The following is a 7,086-nucleotide window of genomic DNA, read 5'->3' as shown; positions in this document are numbered from 1 at the left end:
TCTGCTCTTCTTTATGAGCAATAAAAACTGAAAATCAACCTTTTTTAGAACTCTGGAAATTAATTAAAGGTTTGCAATAATCCAAGGAGTATTTACTCAGGAAAAATACTGAATCTCAGTAAGAACAGTAAGTCTTGTAGCATATCAAGGCTGACCACAAAACTTAAGAGGAAAAACTGGTGAATTGGGAGGTTTTGAAAAGCTCTGATATATTCCAACAAATCTGGAAGGCCACATGCTTGTACAGGACCATGCACATACTCAAGAAAGGCCTGGAAGGCATTGCTATCCCACACAAGCAAATAAAAGGGAAAATGAATGAATGGAAGTGGTGCAATTTATAATGATCACCTTGAATTGCCTACAGTTAATTTTCAAACACGATTCTAAATTTTGTATTCTAAATACACTGCTAAGCTTAGCTTTTAAAATTCGTTAACAATTTTTTTCTTTATAACACATCTTACCACAGAAAGCAACCTAGATGGTGGGAACAGGGTAGAGAGCCACCGTCTACGTGATCATCTATCACAGTGGATCCCAAGTTTTAGTAGCATAGGAGTTACTTAAGCTATTTAAACTGTTGATTTTGGATTTCTCCTGTTCTCTAAACTCCCCCTGCTCTCTTCGTCCCCCACTAAGGAGTGTGACTCAGTAGGGGGGAGGGTCCTGAGTGTCTGCATTGCCAAAAAGCATCCCAGGTGATTCTGATGCAGGCAGTCTGTGGATTCCAGTTGAAGAAACAATGGTCTTGTCTAACTCATGAGTTTTATAGGTGAGACAAATGAGACACAGAAAGGGGAAATGACTTCCAGGTCACACCATGGAGGTAGAGGAGTAGAGTGACAGTCTAATTTCAAGTCTTGTTACTTGTGGTTTTGTGTGTTTTCCAAGATATTACAGTTCTTATATATTTGGGTTAGGATAGCCCTGCGGTCACTGGTCAGATGTGCCCAGCGAGGCAGTGGGCCATGTATGAGGGAGTATTAAACCTGCCACATACCAGCCCATGGCTTGGGCAATCTGAATTTGTGCTACAATTTTTTTTTAATGTTTTATTTAATTTTGAGAGAGAGAGCGAGCGAGTGAGTGCGAGTGAGTGGGGGAGGGACAGAGAGAGAGGGGGACAGAGGCTCTGAATCAGGCTCTGTGCCGACAGCAGCAAGCCCAGTTTGGGGTTTGAGCTCACAGACTTCGAGATTGTGACCTGAGCTGAAGTCTGACGCTCAACCGAGTGAGCCACCCAGGCGTCCCTGAATTTGTGCTACTATTGCACATTAAAAGCATCTTATGCAGAGCATCAGAATGTGAGCAATGCCACTATGGCCACCATGAGAGGACCAGTGAATGCAATGATGTATTTGAAAGTACTTAGAGATTTCAGAGTGTGGTGACCCAAGGACCCGTTAATACTAATTGCTTCTTAGACTAGAGCTACACAGTGCTAAGCATTCACATATTCTCAGACACGTGGATCACTGATTTAAGTGTTCCGCTTCCTGCTGGCATGTGACATCATGAAACCACAACTGTAGAGAATTCCAATTCACAGTTATAAATAACTTGGCTGCAAAGATCAGAGACAACAGAGGCTATGAGACAGAGTGTTATGCACACTTTTCTAGGATAAAAGATCAGTCTAGAAACTATATTATTGTAATTTGATATCCCTGGGCTGGTGTCAGTTGGGGAACAAGGAACAAAGGAAAGCCTCCCATGCAAAGGCATGGTACCGTAGGAAAATATGGTGCACTGGGGAGCTGGGAGTGATAGGGAATTTGGAGTGGCTTGGTGAAGGAGAGAGAAAGAGAAAGAGAAAGAGAAAGAGAAAGAGAAAGAGGAGAGAGAGAGAGAGAGAGAGAGAGAGAGACTGGGGGGTGGATAGGGAGGGGCATGAACACTGATCATTGAGGTCCGAGTAAGAGGCAGGATCCAGATCACTACAGGCCTCAAATGATATTTTAAGGAGGTTGGACATCATCTTATTGACAACAGGGATCCACAGGAGGATTTCAAGTGACAGACTGCAGTTTAGAAAGATGTATGGTTGGTGTATGGAGGGAAGCTCGAGAGGGGGTTCAGGAATAAAGACTGATTAGAAATGATAAGAACCTGAGCTAGGTTAGTGGTTAGCAGCTCTTCCCATGCTTGAAGATGACCAACTTCAGTTTCGGTTACTGGGTCAGTCTTCAGGAGGCCCAATCTTGTGAATTTTTTGCCTATTGCCTTTATCTTTCTTTCTTTTTTTTAATGTTTATTTATTTATTTATTTTGAGAGAGAGCGAGTGTGAGGGAGGGAAAGAGAGAGAGAATCCCAGTCTCTTCACTGTCAGTGACTGATGGGAGGCTCGAATTCACAAACCATGAGATCATGACCTGAGTTGAAATCAAGAGTCAGATGCTTAACCAACTGAGCCACTCAGGTGCTCCACTACCTTTTTATTTCTTAGGAGACATTCCAATAATCTGATTCGAGGACCAAATTTCAGAGATACAAGCTTGAATGATGGGAATAACTGTAACAAGAAAAAGTGGTTAAAGAGAGGGGAGGAGGAGATCAGAAAAGGAGAAGGGGAGAGGAAGAATGGAAAGATATATGAACATGTAAAACTTAGAAGAAGATTCATCACGAAGCTGCAAAATTATCTTACAAGGATTGCTTTAAGAAAAACACCCAGAATTTCAAAATGGATATCTTCTGTAGTGATTAAATTTATTTCTAAATGCATTTTTAAAGAGCTTATTAAAATTAATGAATTATCTCATAGTGATCTCATGCATATAGATCATGCCAAAGAGGTAAGCTGATCAGTGTCTTGCGGTTTGACAATATGCATTCTGAGTAGGAGCCAGAACCTAACTTCACATCTCAGAGGAGCTAAAATTTTCTGAGAAGGGGATGAAAAATGTGCACTCACTGGGGTTGGTGGAGGAGGCTAGGGCTGGAAGCCAGGTTACCAAATCACTGTCTGGAGCAAGTGGGCAGATGTAAAAAGTGGGAGGAATGTTCAGACCACACCGTTTCCTAGTGAAAATGCTAATGCAAACTTGTAACCATAGCAACATAATAGCCCTATTAAAACAAAAAAAAACTCAGTGTCAATTGCACTTAATGGCCACGTAAAAAACAATCTTCCTCTTTTTACTTTTTACTGACAAGTAAAATTTTGTATTCAGTTTTGTTTCCTTTCTATCCATCAGATTGACAATACTTTGTTAGAAGATTGCAATTTCTTGATAATCCTTTCTCGCACAGAGGCAAAAGTTTTAGAAATATAATCTGCCTGGTAATTTTGGATTGAATGTCAGACATTGTGAATATCACCTTGTTGGGTGCTGATAATTTTTATATTCCTATAAATATTCTTGATGCTTGCTCTGAGCTCAATTACTTGCATTCCTTTGAGGCTTGCTTTTAAGCCTTGTTAGATGGGACCAGAGCAGCTTCTAGTCAAGGGCTGATTTTTCCCTAACTACTGATTCTTCTACCCAATGGGCTGTGAAATAGGAAACTTTCCACCCAGGTTGGTGGAAGCAGGAACTATTTCCAGTCTTAGGTAAGCAACCAGTATTTTTTTTTCCCCACTAATTCTTTCCCTGACGTCAGGTAGTTTCCTTACATGTTTACGGATCACTTTCTACCTGAACATTCCAGGGAGACTCTCTCAGATCTCTAAAGCTCTCTCTGTGGAGCTCTCACCTGTGAAACTCTAGCTGCCTTGGCATCCCTGAGTTCTAGCTCCAACTCCACAACTTGGGGAGCCCTCCTCCCTGCACTGCCTCTTGGAAAGTCTTTCTAGGCAATAAGCTGGGATGATCACAGAGCTCTCCTTGTTTCCTTCCCTTCCTCAGGGATCACTATCCTGTGCTGCCTGGTGTCCAATATCTGAAAACTGTAGACTCATTTATTTTGCCCATTTATTTTTTATTTTTTTCTAAAAGGGAGCATTAGTTAGGTTCTTGTTACTCTACTTTGCCTGCAGTAAAATTCTCCAATTTTATGGCTTCTGAGTGTGTTTGATGAATAATATATTTGGAGAACAGAATAAATTACATCTTGAATGATGAATTAAAGCTTCTTAATGGTTTAGGATAGCTTAATAAAATTTACAACATTTTCAAGTGTCAAAACATAATTCTCATGATTTTATATTTGTAATTTCCATATAAATACTTAGTGAGCAAGTATCAAAGTTTGATTTCTCATTAATGAAGTAATCAGAAAGATGATAAAGCCAGTTAGGAAACTGGACACAGAGAAAGTAAGTGATGTATTTATTAGAAGGGAAAGAGAAAGAGAGAGAGAGCAAGAGAAATCAAGAGAGAATATAAATGGAAAATTATGCTGGAATAGGATTGATAAATTAGATACAAAACTGGTTCATGTCTCATAGGTAAATAAAATCATAACCTTTGGGATTATCTTCTCAGATGAATAGAAATAATTTTTATTTCTATTATACAAAAACTCATTTATATAGTATTCATTTTCACAAATTAACATCTAACCTTTACAGACTTAGACATGTCTTTAAAATGTCTCATGTCTTAAAAGGTGATCCTTGGGTGGGCTTAAGTCCATGTTTTAGGGAGGCATTGAATTGACACAGTCATCTTTTGTGACTCATTTCCAAGTTTTGGAAATCTTCATAACATAAATATCACCTATAAGTCAATGAGATCTGCCATTACCTAGCTGGTCACTCGGGGTCTATGTTTGCTCATTAAAAAAAAAAATAAACTACAGTAGGGTTTTAAAACTGCAGTTACATGTTAGAATCACTTGGGAGAGCTTTTAAAAATTACCAAGACCAGTAATATTCCAATATATGTATATTACATATGTGTGTATATGTATACTACATTTTCTTTATCCATTCATCTATGGATGGACCTAGAGGGTATAATGAATGCTAAGTGAAATAAGCCAATCAGAGAAAAAAAAAATCATATGATTTCATTCATATGTAGAATTTAAGAAAAAAAAACCCAAATGAATAAAGAAAAAAAAATAGACTCTTAAATACAGATCGCAAATAGGTGGTCGCCAGAGAGTAGGTAAGCAGGGGGATGGGTGAAATAAAAGGGATTAAGAGTACACTTATCTTGAAGAGCACCAAATAATGTATAGAATTGTTGAATCATTATATTTTATACCTTAAACTAATATAACACTATATGTTAATTATACTTCAATAAGAAGAAACACAAAACACCACCAAAGCCAGGGTCTCTTACTAGACCAATTAAATTAGACTCTGAGGGTGAGGTCAGAGCGTTGTTAATTGTTTAAAAGTCCTCTGGTTATTCTAGCATGCAGCCAGGGTTGAAAACTACTGGTTTAGACTGCGTTTCTCAGACTTCTTTCCATAATAATGCTCTGTAATTCTATGGCTTGAAATATAGGCAACCTGCTTTTACGCTGAAGAAAGTAGACATAAATATAAACTCTGGTAGCTTTCTTGCACTACCAGCGATGTGGAAATGATTTAGGGCTGCCAGTATTCATTCCATGGTGTGGAAGCAATGGGCAAGGCCAGGGGTGGGATAGCTGAATGACCGGTCTTTGTGTTCCAATTAGATATAGTCAGCTGGAAAGAGATAGGAATGTCTACAGACAATTTCTTTAAAGAAAAGAAAAGAAAAGAAAAATCAAAATTCATTATGTGTCCCTGCTTCTCTACTGTTGAGCTCATCCATATTCCCAGAACAGGTATTCTTTTACACAGTTATTATGGGAGATTGAATTTCTGATCTAAGACTGTGTATCAATAAATTAAGGCTGTGACCAATACTATCCATAAAAAGAAAATAATGGAACAAGTATAAGCCTTTAACATGATTTCAAATAATGAAATTCTACTTCAAATTCTATTCTTTCATGCTTGTTACCACTGAAAAGTATTTTGGGTAGGTTTTTTTTTTAATTGAAAAGGATTTTTTTTTCATTTTAACGGTTTTTATTTAAAGCCGTATATAAGATTACTTTAGTACTGCATCTTCTCAATTGTTTCTTTCCTTTAGTTGCCCTTTTCCTTTCCTGCTTGATGAGATTTGCCTTTACCTTCAGGGATCTTTTTGTGGTCTTTGTCCAGTTTTAGTCTAGTGATAACCACCTTGCTAGGATGATGCCCACATGGACAGGCATGCCATTTGCCTTCGCTCACTGTACTCATTCAAGGTAGATGATGTATTTCTTCCAGTAAACCTGGACTACTTTGCCAATTTGCTGACCTTTGTAGTGGCCTCACACAACCTGTACTTCATCATCCTTTCGGGTGGGCATGGAATGAACCTCGTACTTCTGTCTCAGCTCTTTGGAGAGAGAGGAAGACTTCTTCTTGCGAATGTGGGAAGATGCATTGAAATGCCTTTTGTGGTTCTTGCTCTGGTCAGAAGTCACAAAGGGATTGAACTTCATTTTGGCTGCTGGCGCTTTAGCGATGGCAACAAAAAGGAAGGGCAAAAAACAATTTTTTTTTAATTTTTTTTTAACGTTTATTTATTTTTGAGACAGAGAGAGACAGAGCATGAACGGGGGAGGGGCAGAGAGAGAGGGAGACACAGAATCGGAAGCAGGCTCCAGGCTCTGAGCCATCAGCCCAGAGCCCGACGCGGGGCTCGAACTCACGGACCGTGAGATCGTGACCTGAGCTGAAGTCGGACGCTCAACCGACTGAGCCACCCAGGCGCCCCCAAAAAACACTTTTTGAAAGCAAGGGCTTTTGATACTCTTCACCCTAAACCTACTATTTATGAGAAATACAAAGTAAATGTAACTAGCCAGCCAAAAATTAAAAGTTGCTTACCTTAATAAGAGGGTTTTTATTTTAAATCATGAATTAATGTTGAATATTTTCCAATGGTTTTGGGCATCTTTCTCAATAATTATATGACTTATTTTCTTCTATCTGTTAACATAGTGAGTAATATTAATAGATATCTAAATACTAAACTGTTTTTACTTCTGGGATTAAACCCAACTTGGTCATGATGGGTTATTATTTTAATATACTATTTGATTCTATTTCCTCCCTGACACTTTTAATGATAACAATCTTCTTTCCTTTATGGTGAAACATCCTT

General features: G+C 38.6%; 1 pseudogene; it reads right to left on the bottom strand.

Moving 5' to 3' along the window:
- Positions 1-5,987: 5,987 nt before the first annotated feature.
- Positions 5,988-6,421, bottom strand: LOC124514158 (60S ribosomal protein L26-like; annotated as a pseudogene).
- Between the last annotated feature and the right edge of the window lie 665 nt (positions 6,422-7,086).

Source organism: Lynx rufus, unplaced genomic scaffold (genome assembly GCF_022079265.1).
Source record: "Lynx rufus isolate CCGP_SWC_20201006 ecotype Redwood Valley unplaced genomic scaffold, mLynRuf1.p SCAF_2, whole genome shotgun sequence".
Lineage (NCBI taxonomy): Eukaryota > Metazoa > Chordata > Mammalia > Carnivora > Felidae > Lynx > Lynx rufus.
Note: the sequence above shows the minus strand (reverse complement) of the source record. Positions and strands in the feature narration are given on the sequence as shown.